Genomic DNA, 15,432 nt, shown 5'->3' with positions numbered 1-15,432 from the left:
TTCTTTTTTAATGTTATTTTCACAATTATTTATTATCTAGTCAGTCCAATTAACTTAGAAGTATTTATAATTAATGCACTTATTAAAAAAACAAAACAAAAAAAAACAATCATTTTTACCTTTAACTGCTTTTTGCCAAATATTAAATACATTTAAGTATTATCTATGCATACCTATTTCACCCCTAAAAGTAAATTGAAAATGAATATTTACTTTAAAGCAAATAAGAGGGGAAGTAATTATTCTGCTGCTGAATACTTTATATAAAGCTATTCAATAAAACTTGGGAAAGATGATAGGTTGCGGTTACTAAGATATGGTAAACATTTTTGACTAAAGGTGCAAGAGTTTACACTGTGAAAGACTGTTACTAGTCAAAAACCTGACAACCCAGCTTTAAAAAATCCTATTTATGAAGTTTATTAATAGAAATTAAAATAATGTACTCAAAAACTCACATTATTTCTTGATGTCAGCTGCCATATATCCTTATACACCCTATGACAGGCATCTATAAAAAAAAAACAACAAAAAACATAAGAATAAAGAACAGGACATGCTATATTTGCTAATACATTTAACCAGAGCTCAAAGTAAAGTCAACAAACAAGAATACTATTTTAAAATTGTCGACTAAAATTATTTTATGGAAATATAACCAGTTTTAAAATTGGAGACAAATATTATATAATTGGAGCTAATATTTTGAATAATGAAAACAAGTTATTGCTAGAAGCCAAACTAAGTTACAGTTAAGCTATATAATGCAAAATAGTTTTGTTTAATTTGAATTCTGAAATAAAGCCATATGAAACACATGAAATCATCTGGCAATCCACAGGCAAAAAATAAATTATTCAAGCAAACTTTGTTTCGATAAAGGTAAAAAATCCTACAATAATTATCAGAATAAACATTCTGCACAGGTATATTTCAAGCCTCATGTTAAACACAAAAGTTATGTTTTTCCTTTTTTTCTTTTTTGTATAGAGACCTCAAACTTGAGGTCTCTATACAAAGACCTTAAAGAAATGTTTTTACATTTTAAACCATTTCTTTAAAACAGCTTCTCAAAATAGTTAACAATAATCAGTGCAAATGTAATCATGCTGTGCAACAAACGTAACTAAAAAGATGGCATGAAATTTATAGAACTCGTAGAACATTTTTAAGAGTCGAAAAGTAGGATATTTTCGAAATAGAATTAATACTTGATTACAAAAGGAAGGACAAAATCAAAACAATTAAAAAGTGAACACATAAGTATGTTATTATATGTGCACTGCATCTTACTTGAAGTTTTGCCACGAGAAAACTACATACATTTATAAAAATCAGAATGCCCCGAAGAGAATAATTAGTCAAAATCCCATAGTCAGCAAATTTTAGCTGATGATTTGGCAAATCTGGAGATATAATTGCTAGTTTTTAAATACCCAAATATTCCTTTTCATTAGTTGTAAGGAGGGAAAGGGACACATGGAGACAATTTTTTACATTTCTTTATTTTTCAAAAAAATATTATCAATTTCGCAGCACCAAAATATCTCCAAGATTAAATAGGTAGCCTTTTCTTTGTGTCATGGACTTTTTAAAAAATGTCTTTAATTGCTTACATATGTGCCCTTTTTGGGGAGAACACATAAACAGGCCTGGGACACATATGAACATGATTAAAAAAGCCAGGACAAGTATCATATTTTAAAGAACAATATAACGATTTGCAATAATGAAGTTTGACTAAACAATTCAAAATATGTTTTCGAAGGTAAAAGAAAACGATGAAATTACATAAAACAGCTGCTCAAATGAAGAAGTTTCGACCAGAGAAACATAAATCTCATTGTTCCAAATATTTGTCCAAGAGATCGAGTACTGGGACTGCTATTATTTGAGATTTTTTCAAGATTAATGTTATGTAAAACATGCCATTTTCACAAGTCTCCCCCCCCCCCCCAAGTGTGACTAACCATATTTCACCAGTCAGTAAAATTTGAAGTTCCTATCAGAAAACTGAGAGAGTTCTTGATAACAATAATGGCAGTGTTTTACTTCGTGCAAAATTTATACTGAATGAAATATACAGCAATGTTTTGAAAATTGGGATTCAAGACAGGAGTCTGGTAAAGAAAACACATTCATTTGAAATGCTTATAATCAATATTTCACAAAAGATCAAACATTTAACTTACTGCATTTTAATTTGATGTAAAATATTCCTTCAATGAGAAGAACAAATAGTATATTCGTACTAATTCTGTCTAGAAGTTTTTACAAAAAAAGGTACGATTGATCCACACAGGGTGCAGGGCAGCCGTGAGCTAAGGCAAGCCACTTGTCGGTTTTATCGCCGGACCCCATCCCCCCATTTAGCTTGGTAATTTGTCAACTGCGATTCCAAGCCGGGCCCTTTCAAAGGACGGGTCTCTAGTTTCCGACTAAGCTGACATGGCTTCTCGTCGGCACTGCCATTGTGGTAAAATGGATAAATTTACCAGGTATTCAGGAAAAGATCGAAGAGGAATACAATTTGCAATAAATTAACAAAATTATGAATTTTATTTAATATATAGATTAGGGTGGTCCTTATTTTCGAAAGTTCATATTTTTTCAAAATTATTTGTAATTTTGTTCAGTTACACCAAAACATTAAAAATACAAAATTTCAGCTCAATCCGATAATATTAACACGTGCCGCATTGGCCTTGAAGTTTCATGCATCTGACTGTCTAACATGCTACGACGAGTCGGCGCCAAGTGCGTTCGAATTCGCTACAAGCGCGACTACAAGTCTCGACAAGTCAATTTTGTTTTTACATATTATTTGTTCAATGCTACATTCGTTTTAGTTTCGTACTTGAAGTGCATAAGAAAAGACGTGCTATATAAGTAATTGATAAAAGTGCTGAAATGTCCACTTTGCGGAACAATATTTATCTAGTTGGAGTGATGAAAAATCAAATCTGCGGTAGTAAATTACCATGTAAACGAGATGTTTTGAGTGTACTTTTTTATAACATGAGAGTGGTAAATTTAAATCTTAATGACAGCAGTGCTTTAGTTATTGATGAAGTGGTCGTTTTTTGGAAAAAAGCAAGAATCCCAGTTCAAAACCGTTCAAACTGTATTTCGAAATTAAAATCTTTGTACGATAATGTCAGAAATTTAGAAAAATCTAAAAATAGAGATACTGAACGGCAGAGAGAAAAAGAAAATGATTTTAAAGAAGCTTTAGACAACCTTTTCGATATTGCCACCTTAAATGCGTTAAATGAGATTAAAATCGCCGAAGATAGAGAATTTTTAATTAAGCAAAGGGAGAAAGGTAGAGTAGGTTGTATGTTGGGAGTAGATATCAAATTATTACGTAAGGAAAAGCGGAAAGAAGAACGCACAGCTGCAGAGTTGAAAAGAAAAGAAGATTTGTTGGAAAATTCTAGTTGTTCGATTGGACATTTTGAAATGGAAGATAAAGAACACGAAGATTCACAGAAAAAAGTGATAAATCAAGACAACAGTGAAGATGACATATATTTCATATCGGAATCTCAACAGGGTCCATCTTCAAACAAGAGAGGACGAAAGACGTTAATGACACCTCGCCTGGCCGCTGCCTTGGACAAATGTAAAGTGAGTGACAGGGATGCAATGCATATTATTTCTGCCGTCCTAGAAGCTCTTAATATAGATATCACCGAGTTTGTTCTCAATAGATCGTCTATCAAAAGAAATAGAGAGATTTTGCGGAAAATAAAATATTCATCAATAAAATCGGTAGGAAATGATGCAAATTTTATTGAAGTGCATTGGGATTCCAAATTATTGCCTGATATCACAAAAAATGAGAAAATTGATCGGCTTCCTGTGATCGCGGTTGGTTTAGATTTTGAACAATTATTAGGAGTACCTGGAATTGCATCATCAGGAGGATCGGAAGTTTGCTCTGCTGTGTTCCATATCACTGATGAATGGAATTTAACCGAAAAAATTCAAGCCTTTTGTTTTGATACTACAGCATCAAACACTGGACGTATAAAAGGAGCTGCAGTTCTGCTTCAACAAAGGTTAGGGCGAGATATTTTGTGGCTTCCATGCCGACACCATATATTTGAGGTCGTTTTGGCTGGTGTATTCACGAGGACAAAAGCAATTGTAACATCCGGCCCTGAAATTGCTCAATTCAAAGCACTTAAAGAAAACTGGAAGAATATTGATAAAATGAAATTTTTAGATTATACCAGCGATGAAGCCGTTTATAATGCACTGAAAGATGTAGCGCCCGAAATTATTTATTTTGTGAAACAGAAACTTGCAGAAGAGCAACCACGTGATGACTACAAAGAGTTTTTGCAATTGACGCTCATTTTTTTGGGAGATAAAACAAATGTGAGTTTTAGGGCCCCCGGTGCATATCATTTAGCGAGATGGATGTCTAAAGCGATTTATTGTTTAAAACTTTTTTTATTTCGCGATCAAATGAAAATGAGAAAGGATAATTCCAAACTGAATGCAGAAATTTGCGTTTTCGTTGTATACTGTTATGTAGAGGCCTGGTTTTCAGCAACGAATACTACAGGAGCTCCCCTAAATGATATATATTTTTTGAGAAAATTGGTTAAATTTAAAAATATTAATGAAAACATTGCAACCATTGCAATAACAAAATTTTTAAACCATTTATGGTATCTAAGTGAAGAGTGTGCTGCCATGGCAATATTTGACGATAGAATTGAGAGAGTTGAAAAAATTAGAATGGCTCAAAAAATTATGGAATGTGCAAGTAAAAACATAGAAACTGTGAATGAAAAAGAAGAAGAAAATGAAGAGACAGAAGTCATTGAGAAAAAACTATCGTTGCAAATCCGAGATGTCCAAAATTTTGTTCAAAAAGATCTACCAACTGAATTATTGTCCGCCAATTCACTTCAGTTATTTAAACGATTCGGTATTTGTGTTGAATTTCTTCAGGACGATCCGCTGAATTGGGAAAACAGAGAGGATTATCGCACAGGAAAAAATATCATTTCAACCTTAAAATGTACAAATGATATTGCAGAAAGAGGAGTCAAGTTGATTGAGGATTACAATGAAAAAATGACGAAAAATGAACATCAAAAACAATTTTTGATACAGGTATGTATAAACAAATTTAATTTTTTGTTATTTTTTTCTTGAACACATTATATAGGCTAGGTTTAGAAAACACATTCAATATTATTTTTTTTTATTCAGGTTGTTCAGGAGTACCGGAGAGAGTTCCCAGTCGCCACAAAAGGAGGCTTACTTAAATCCAAAATATGTATCTGAAGTGGATGTATCATTTCAATAAATAAAAAATATAGTATTAGGATAAACTATATCTTTATTTTACGTTTTCATTTTAATTAGTATGTTTTTATACTAAAATTTAAAAAAAATGCGTAATTTTATGTTTACAGTCGAGCGTACATTGTCGTTCTTATAGGTAATAACTGCCTTACATTGAATCTCACAACTTCAGCGTCGATGCGGCACGTGTTAATATTAACCGATTGAGCTGAAACTTGTTATATTTTCATGTCTTATATAAAGGTACATTCTGGCAAATAATTTCTAAAAAATTCGAAAAAAAATTTTTTTCCTTATAAATAAGGACCACCCTAATATAGATTGAAGCAAAAATAACGCTTTAGTGATACACTGAATATTCAGTTGGCAGTGTTGGGCATTAATCAACTAAATCCTCAATCGACTAAAGTAATCTGACTCTCATTTAGTTCCGACTAATATTTTAAAAATTTAATTCAATTGCAGACGAAGATTAACGTTAGTTTAAACTAACGCGTTAGTTGATTAAAAAAACTAATTTAGTTCAGATTGATTTAGTTCAGATTAAATTAATCAAATTGAATTTAGTCAGATTAAAAGTAATCAGATTAAAAGTAATCAAATTAATTTGATTAAATTTTTAATTCAGATTAAATTCGTAAAATATAAATGTCACATGAACAGAGACACATTTGTATTTCGACGTGTATGTACATATTTACGCAAGCATACACGAGTTAATACGTGTATATACGACTATGTGCGTAAATATATGTTTATAAACGTGTTATCCCGCGTATGTTCGTGTACGGAGGTATATTTGAATTTTTAAGTGAATATACATATTTATGTGTGCATAAACGAGTAAATATGTGTATATACGAGTATGCACGTGTACACAAGAGAATATGCATATGGATATGTGTTACCCCGAGTATACTCGTGTACAGAGGTAAATTTGCTTTTAATTGTGAAAACACATACTTATGCGTACACACAAGCGAAAATACGTGCATATACGTGTACACATGAGAATATGCGTATAGATACGTTTTATCCTGAGTCTAACCGTGTAAAAAGGAACATTTGTATTTCGACGTGCATATTCATATTGAAGCGTGCATATTCGAGAAAGTACGTGTATATACAAGTATGTTCGTGTACACACGAGAATATGCGTATAGATATTTGTTACCCCGAATATACTCGTGTAAAGAGGTTCCATTTGTATTTGTACTTGTATATACATATTTCTGCGTGCATAAAGGAGAAGGAACGTGTATATACAAGTATGTTCATGTACACACGAGAATATATGTAAACATACGTGTTACCTCGAGTATACTCGTGTACAGAGGTAAATTTCTATTTAAACGTGTATAAATATATAGATGCATGCATATAAGAGAAAATACGTGTATATACGAGTAAGTACATGTAAACAAGACAAATAAGTGTTTAACCCGAGTATACTCGTGTACGAAGGCACATTTGTATTTCTATGTGTGTATGCATATTTATGGGTTTATAAACGAGTAAATACATATATACGATTATGTACGAGTACACACGATAGTATGCGTATAGATAAGTATTACCCCGAGTATACTCGTGTACAGAGGTAAATTTGCTTTTAATTGTGAAAACACATACTTATGCGTGCACGCAAGCGAAAATACATGTATGTACGTGTACACATGAGAATATGCGTATAGATATTTGTTACCCCGAGTATACTCGTGTAAAGAGGTACATTTGTATTTGTACGTGTATATACATATTTGTGCGTGCATATAGGAGAAGGTACGTGTATATACAAGTACGTTCATGTACACACGAGAATATATGTAAACATACGTGTTACGCCGAGTATACTCGTGTACAGAAGTAAATTTCTATTTAAACGTGTATATACATATAGATGCATGCATATACGAGAAAATACGTGTATATACGAGTATGTACGTGTACACATGAAAATATGCGTATAGATACGTGTTACCCCGAGTATACTCGTGTAAAGAGGTACATTTGTATTTCTACGTGTTCATGCATATTTAAGCTTGCATATACGAGAAAGCACGTGTACATACAAGTATGTTCGTGTACACACGAGAATATGCGTATAGATATGTGTTACCCCGAGTATACTCGTGTAAAAAGCTACTATTGTATTTGTACGTGTATATAGATATTTATGCGTGCATAAACGAGAAGGTACGTGTATATAAAAGTATGTTCATGTACACACGATAATATATGTAAACATGCGTGTTACCCCGAGTATACTCGTGCACAGAGGTAAATTTCTATTTAAACGTGTATATACACATTGATGCATGCATATACGAAAAAATACGTGTATATACGAGTAAGTACGTGTACACATGACAATAGGTATATAGATACTTGTTTAACCCGAGTATACTCGTGTACGTTGGAACATTTGTATTTCTACGTTTATATGCATATTTATGCGTTTATAAACGAGTAAATATGTGTATATACGAGTATGTACGTGTACACATGAGAATATGCGTATAGATACGTGTTACCCCGAGTATACTCGTGTAAAGAGGTACATTTCTATTTCGACGTGTATATACATATTCAAGCATGCATATACGAGAAAGCACGTGTACATACAAGTATGTTCGTGTACACACGAGAATATGCGTATAGATATGTGTTACCCCGAATATACTCGTGTAAAAAGCTACATTTGTATTTGTACGTGTATATAGATATTTATGCGTGCATAAACGAGAAGGTACGTGTATATACAAGTATGTTCATGTACACACGAGAATATATGTAAACATACGTGTTACCCCGAGTATATTCGTGCACAGAAGTAAATTTCTATTTAAACGTGTATACACACATTGATGCATGCATATACGAGAAAATACGTGTATATACGAGTAAGTACGTGTACACACGACAATAGGTATATAGATACTTGTTTAACCCGAGTATACTCGTGTACGATGGCACATTTGTATTTCTACGTGTATATGCATATATATGCGTTTATAAACGACTAAATACGTGTATATACGAGTATGTACGTGTACACATGAAAATATGCGTATAGATACGTGTTACCCCGAGTATACTCGTGTAAAGAGGTACATTTCTATTTCGACGTGTATATACATATTCAAGCATGCATATACGAGAAAGCACGTGTACATACAAGTATGTTCGTGTACACACGAGAATATGCGTATAGATATGTGTTACCCCGAATATACTCGTGTAAAAAGCTACATTTGTATTTGTACGTGTATATAGATATTTATGCGTGCATAAACGAGAAGGTACGTGTATATACAAGTATGTTCATGTACACACGAGAATATATGTAAACATACGTGTTACCCCGAGTATATTCGTGCACAGAAGTAAATTTCTATTTAAACGTGTATACACACATTGATGCATGCATATACGAGAAAATACGTGTATATACGAGTAAGTACGTGTACACACGACAATAGGTATATAGATACTTGTTTAACCCGAGTATACTCGTGTACGATGGCACATTTGTATTTCTACGTGTATATGCATATATATGCGTTTATAAACGACTAAATACGTGTATATACGAGTATGTACGTGTACACATGAAAATATGCGTATAGATACGTGTTACCCCGAGTATACTCGTGTAAAGAGGTACATTTGTATTTCTACGTGTTCATGCATATTTAAGCTTGCATATACGAGAAAGTATTTGTATATACAAGTACGTTCGTGTACACACGAGAATATGCATATAGATGCGTGTTAACCCGAGTATATTCGTGCAGAGAGGAGAATTTGTATTTAAGATTGTACATACAATTTTATGCGAGCATATTCGAGAAAAGACAAGTATGTACGAGTATGTTCGTGTACACAAGAGAATATGCGAACAGACACGTGTAACCCGAGTATACTCGTGTACAGAGGTACATTTGTATTTGTACGTTAAAAAACATATTTATGCTCGCATACACTTGTATATACGAGTAATATATATATATATATATATATATATATATATATATATATATATATATACCTCTGTGCACGACTATACTCTGATTAACACGTATCCATACGCATATTTTTTGTGTACACGTACATACCCGTGTAATCACGTGTTTACTCGTGTATGCACAAATAAATTTGTACATACACTTAGAAATTACACATACCTCCGTCCACGAATATACTCGGGATAACAGGTAGAAGTGCAAAAAAAAAAAAAAATGGGTTTACACTTATCTACTCGTATATACACGTATTTACTTGTGTTTACACGTACTTATAGGTATATACACGTAGAAATACAAAATTTCCAGTATACACGAATATTCGGGATAACGCGTATATATACGGATATGCACAAAACTACTCGTTAATACATGTTTTTACTCGTATATACAAGTGTATGCGAGCATAAATATGTTTTTTAAAGTACAAATACAAATGTACCTGTGTACACGAGTATTCTCGGGTTACACGTATCTGTTCGCATATTCTCTTGTGTACACGAACATACTCGTACATACTTGTTTTTTCTCGAATATGCTCGCATAAAATTGTATGTACAATCTTAAATACAAATTCTCCTCTCTGCACGAGTATACTCGGGTTAACACGCATCTATATGCATATTCTCGTGTGTACACGAACATACTTGTATGTACACGTGCTTTCTCGTATATGCAAGCTTAAATATGCATGAACACGTAGAAATACAAATGTACCTCTTTACACGAGTATACTCGGGGTAACACGTATCTATACGCATATTTTCATGTGTACACGTACATACTCGTATATACACGTATTTAGTCGTTTATAAACGCATATATATGCATATACACATAGAAATACAAATGTGCCATCGTACACGAGTATACTCGGGTTAAACAAGTATCTATATACCTATTGTCGTGTGTACACGTACTTACTCGTATATACACGTATTTTCTCGTATATGCATGCATCAATGTGTGTATACACGTTTAAATAGAAATTTACTTTTGTGCACGAGTATACTCGGGGTAACACGTATGTTTACATATATTCTCGTGTGTACATGAACATACTTGTATATACACGTACCTTCTCGTTTATGCACGCATAAATATCTATATACACGTACAAATACAAATGTAGCTTTTTACACGAGTATACTCGGGGTAACACATATCTATACGCATATTCTCGTGTGTACACGAACATACTTGTATGTACACTTGCTTTCTCGTATATGCATGCTTGAATATGTATATACACGTCGAAATAGAAATGTACCTCTTTACACGAGTATACTCGGGGTAACACGTATCTATACGCATATTCTCATGTGTACACGTACATACTCGTATATACACATATTTACTCGTTTATAAACGCATAAATATGCATATAAACGTAGAAATACAAATGTTCCATCGTACACGAGTATACTCGGGTTAAACAAGTATCTATACACCTATTGTCATGTGTACACGTACTTACTCGTATATACACGTATTTTCTCGTATATGCATGCATCAATGTGTGTATACACGTTTAAATAGAAATTTACCTCTGTAAACGAATATACTCGGGGTAACACGTATGTTTACATATATTCTCGTGTGTACATGAACATACTTGTATATACACGTACCTTCTCGTTTATGCACGCATAAATATCTATATACACGTACAAATACAAATGTAGCTTTTCACACGAGTATACTCGGGGTAACACATATCTATACGCATATTCTCGTGTGTACACGAACATACTTGTATGTACACGTGTTTTCTCGTATATGCAAGCTTAAATATGCATGAACACGTAGAAATACAAATGTACCTCTTTACAGGAGTATACTCGGGTTAAACAATTATCTATACACGTTTAAATAGAAATTTACCTCTGTGCACGAGTATACTCGGGGTAACACGTATGTTTACATATATTCTCGTGTGTACACGAACATACTTGTATGTACACGTGCTTTCTCGTATATGCATGCTTGAATATGTATATACACGTCGAAATAGAAATGTACCTCTTTACACGAGTATACTCGGGGTAACACGTATCTATACGCATATTCTCATGTGTACACGTACATACTCGTATATACACGTATTTACTCGTTTATAAACGCGTAAATATGCATATAAACGTAGAAATACATATGTTCCATCGTACACGAGTATATTCGGGTTAAACAAGTATCTATATACCTATTGTCATGTGTACACGTACTAACTCGTATATACGCGTATTTTCTCGTATATGCATGCATCAATGTGTATATACACGTTTAAATAGAAATTTACCTCTGTGCACGAGTATACTCGGGGTAACACGTATGTTTACATATATTCTCGTGTGTACATGAACATACTTTTATATACACGTACCTTCTTGTTTGTGCACGCATACATATCTATATACACGTACAAATACAAATGTAGCTTTTTACACGAGTATACTCGGGGTAACACATATCTATACGCATATTCTCGTGTGTACACGAACATACTTTTATGTACACGTACTTTCTCGTATATGCATGTTTGAATATGTATATAAACGTCGAAATACAAATGTACCTCTTTACACGAGTATACTCGGGGTAACACGTATCTATGAGCATATTCTCATGTATACACGTATATAAACGTATTTTCGCTTGTGTGCACGCATAAGTATGTGTATACACAATTAAAAGCAAATTTGCCTCTGTACACGAGTATACTCGGGTTTCCACGTATCCATATGCATATTCTCTTGTATACACGTACATACTCGTATATACACGTATTTACTCGTGTATGCACACATAAATATGTATATTTACTTAAAATTTCAAATATACCTCCGTACACGAACATACGCGGGATAACACGTTTATATACGTATATACCCGCACGTAGTCGTATGTATACGCATTAACTTGTGTATGCTTGCATAAATATATATATACACGTAGAAATACAAATGTGCCTCTGTTCATGTGATATTTATATTTTACGAATTTAATCTGAATTAAAAAAGTAATCAAATCAATTTGATTACTTTTAATCTGATTACTTTTAGTTTGATTAAATTCAATCTGATTAATTTAATCTGAACTAAATCAATCAGAACTAAATTAGTTTTTTTAGTCAACTAACGAGTTAGTTTAAACTAACGTTAATCTTCGTCTGCAATTGAATTAAATTTTTAAAATATTAGTCTGAACTAAATGGGAGTCAGATTACTTTAGTCAACTAATCAATCAATTACAAATTTAGTTGATTTTTTTAGTTGATGCCCAACACTGTCAGTTGGTATTCAGTACACTGCCTATTCAGCAGACGAACCGAATATTCAAAATACAAAAGAGTCGTAAAAGTTTTGGATTCTGCTCTATTTGAGGTGCTTAATGTTTTAAGTTACATTTTTAGTTAGAATGAAATGATTTTCATTAATATCTGAAAATTGAAATATTTTGCTACGTTGTAATCCGAGGAGGCATGAGCCCCCAACTACATCTGATTTTCGAGACTCTACGGTACCTTAAATAAGTTTAACAAGAGTAAAAGTTAAAGTAGAATTTTAACAAATTTGAATATGCAATAATAGTTCATGGCTACAAAATTCTTAAAAATTTTAACATGCCCTGCTGGGCACGTTTTTCAAAAAAAAAAAAAAAAAGCATAATAATGCATAATAAAGAAAAATTTTAAATGACCAGTTTTTCTTTTTTTTTTTTTTCAATTTTATAATAATAAAAATATTTGAATTTGTCGTATAGCATTAATCAGACAAAAAATTACACCTGATTCAAGAACTGTTTCAATATAAAACATAAAATAAAAGTTAAAATAAATAGTAGGGGAATGTGGGGCAAAGCGAAATGATTAAGATGACTGAGCTTTTTCAAAATGAACAAATAGAAAATTTGTTTTGAAAATTGCAATATATAAAGAAATAACATTACACATAAAATAAAACTTGCATTAAAACATAATTTTTTATTATTGCCAGTAAAATTTAGCCTTCGAGAAAAAGTAGAAGTTTTTCCCGTTTTTTTTTTTCATGGGACAAAGTGAAAAATGAAATATTTTCTATTTGATTGTGAGAAATTTTTTCGAACAAAATAATGATCAAATAAAGAATAATTTCACTAAATGAAAATATAATGAAACAATAAACTAATAAATAAATTAATTTATTAATTGATACAAAGAAAATAAGTGAAAGAGTGAATTAATAAGTGAATTATTTAATTAAGGAAACATTAGTTAATTGATGAATACGTAAGTGATATGGTAAATGATTGAATAAGTAAATGAAATGAATTATTTCACTTTGCCCTGCATGCACTTGACTAATTGTGAAAAATATTAAAAATACAAATGAGCTGAATATTAATTAAATAAATACTGCACAGAATATTCGGAGTTCCCAATTAATATTTCAAATTTTAATTACAAGAACTTTATGATTTAATAACAACAAAAATAATTTTCGACTTGCAACAAAATATTACAATTTGAGTATCAATTTTGGAAAATTGCTTGTATTATCATATGCTTTGATTTACAGAGGTATTTTTTTTCTTGACTAATAGACTATGTTTATGTAGTATATCACCATAGTACAAAAAAAAAGTCAAACTGTTGCTTTGTAATATTATCACATTCCACTTAATTTTAATGTAAGAGAACATTCTCAGATGGTCAAATGTTAAGTCATGTTTTTCAAAATTGCAGATAAACAAAGTTTCCCAATAAAGTTTTATTAATTTGCTTTTGTTTTAGGAATGATTTTCATTTTATTTGCATGATGTAATTTACTTTTAATTTAAAGAAAGGATATTCAATGCCAACACAACGTTAACAAAAAAAAAAAAAAAAAAAACGACTAAGGTATATTTGAGATAGAGTTTGAAACTTTATTTTGGCGTTTTAAGACATCGACAGTCGATCGAATTAAAACACAGGGTTTGATAAAATCTGTCAAATAAAAATTGTTACCAACTGTATTTAAGCCATCCTTAATGCATATATTCAAAATTATTCATAAACATCAAGTTTAAAAAGCTTAACATTGAGCTTGAAACATGTGCTACGCTACAAAGAAATGCTTTGACGCGAATCGTGATAGTAAAAAAATATAAACACCGGTGCATTCTTCTGAATTACAATTTAAAGAAAATTGCATTTGAATAAATATTAAACTGCTAAATACCTTTTTTCTACTGTTCCCACGTGCAGATTACTTCGTCAATCCATCATGGCTCCCTGCTTCGTTTGCTTCTCCGTGTTTGGCGCCGAAACGTAGACTATTATGTACTACCGCGCATGCGCTGGGTGTCCGGATTGAAACAAGTGTCCATCAAGCAAGCGTTTGCAAGAGTACTTTACGGTGGTGCCGACTAACTTGCTGAAAGTCTGCCGTTAACCAGTCATGTCAAGTTTGACACAACAAGATAATATCAAGAAAAAATCAAACTTGCCGCAAGTGAGCATGCTATCTGGGCCATGCCTCGGTAACTCCAATAATATCCAACCTCTCGTCTATAATTATGCTTTTCAATTCTTCCATCTTGTTCCTAATACTACGAGCATTTGTATAAAAAACCTTAAGTAAGCTCATCTTACTTTTATTTAATGCTGCACGATTGTTTGAATCCCAAGTGTTAAAATCTTTTCTCTTATTAGCCACCCTATTTCCGTTTCTACTAAAATCCCGATAGTTAGTACCCTTTCGAATTCTGCTCCCTAAACCATGCCCCCCATTCCAACTTAGTTTTTTGATTCTGAAGCCTTTAAAAACAAACCACTAACCATTTTGACCCCTGTAGAGCTCCAGATGTAGGCCATCCCTAGCAATCCAATCTCGTTTACATCTACTCCACACATCAGTAAACCTGATACTACGCTTAACGCAAATTTCCTTGAGTACCAGGTTCATACACCTAGCCCGTTGGTTTAACCAACTCCTATGCACTCCATACCTGGGAAGCAAACCAACCACTTGGACATTTGCCGAACAGTTGGTTGCTTTGTCCAACAGGGAATCCCATTCCTTTGTAAACTCATCATTGTTACTATGGCCTACATCGT

The sequence above is a fragment of the Uloborus diversus genome, chromosome 4 (genome assembly GCF_026930045.1).
Source record: "Uloborus diversus isolate 005 chromosome 4, Udiv.v.3.1, whole genome shotgun sequence".
Taxonomy (NCBI): domain Eukaryota; kingdom Metazoa; phylum Arthropoda; class Arachnida; order Araneae; family Uloboridae; genus Uloborus; species Uloborus diversus.
This window is presented reverse-complemented; position numbering follows the sequence as displayed.